Genomic DNA, 1,079 nt, shown 5'->3' with positions numbered 1-1,079 from the left:
TTGGATGGACCACTGCATGGTGTAAACACATGCAGGCCCTTTGCTTTCTTTGGAAAATCATGTCTTGTAGGTTGTTAATTGATCTGGGGTGGTGCTGTTTGGGTTTTGTTTTTTTTTTTCAGTTTTGTGTTAATCTATTTTTTGGCCCCATTTCTCCTCTGGAACAGGACTCCTAGGGAGCCACAAATTGAGCTGACTCAACTCTTTGCCAGGTGCCAGGACCTCCCCTCGGGGATAAAGAGCAGTTCTCTCACCTCTAGAGCCATGCTCTGTTGGCATGGCTGGAAGCTTTGAGACATGAACTTCAGCTGTGCACACCTGCTGGTTTCTATGGCAACGGTCATCAAGGCGTGGGCCAAGGTTATCAGACTTAGTGAGTCCCTACAGAGACCAAAGACAACTCCCTGTCTGCTGCCTTCCCCAAACAATGCTTCCTCTTCCCCGACCTGGCTTCTGATAATCACTGGAAAAATCAATGTCACACTCATGCTTCTGCACCTCAGATACCTCCCACAAATGCCAGCTTCTGTTAGCTGTTTTTCTGCCTCTAAACAAAACTATATCCCAGTGTAGCAGGTCGTAAAGACAGCATGCTTTATGTAACTCATGGCTTTCTTGCAATGGAAGGTTATTGACACCTGTTTCTATTATTAACTAGCCTTTAGTGAGTGCCTATGATATGCCAAGCTCTGTCCTAGGCATTCAACATACTAATACACAATTTTATTCTTCAAAAACAGTCCCATGAAATCAGTGTTATAATCCCCATTTCATAGATGATGAAACTGAGGGCCAAAGAAGCCAAGGACCATGACTGATGTTCCACAGTTCTATGGTCAGTCAAGGATGGGAACCCAGCTCTTCCTGATTTCACCAAACCCATTCAATCTTTCCTTCACGGCTGCCTACCTTGGCCAACAGGCTACCTTTATCTTTCTCAGGGGTCCTCAAACTTTTTAAACAGGGGGCCAGTTCACTGTCCCTCTGACCGTTGGAGGGCCGGACTATAGTTTAAAAAAAAACTATGAACAAATTCCTATGCACACTGCACATATCTTATTTTTAAGTAAAAAAACAAA

The sequence above is a fragment of the Myotis daubentonii genome, chromosome 13 (assembly GCF_963259705.1).
Source record: "Myotis daubentonii chromosome 13, mMyoDau2.1, whole genome shotgun sequence".
In the NCBI taxonomy this organism is placed as follows: domain Eukaryota; kingdom Metazoa; phylum Chordata; class Mammalia; order Chiroptera; family Vespertilionidae; genus Myotis; species Myotis daubentonii.
This window is presented reverse-complemented; position numbering follows the sequence as displayed.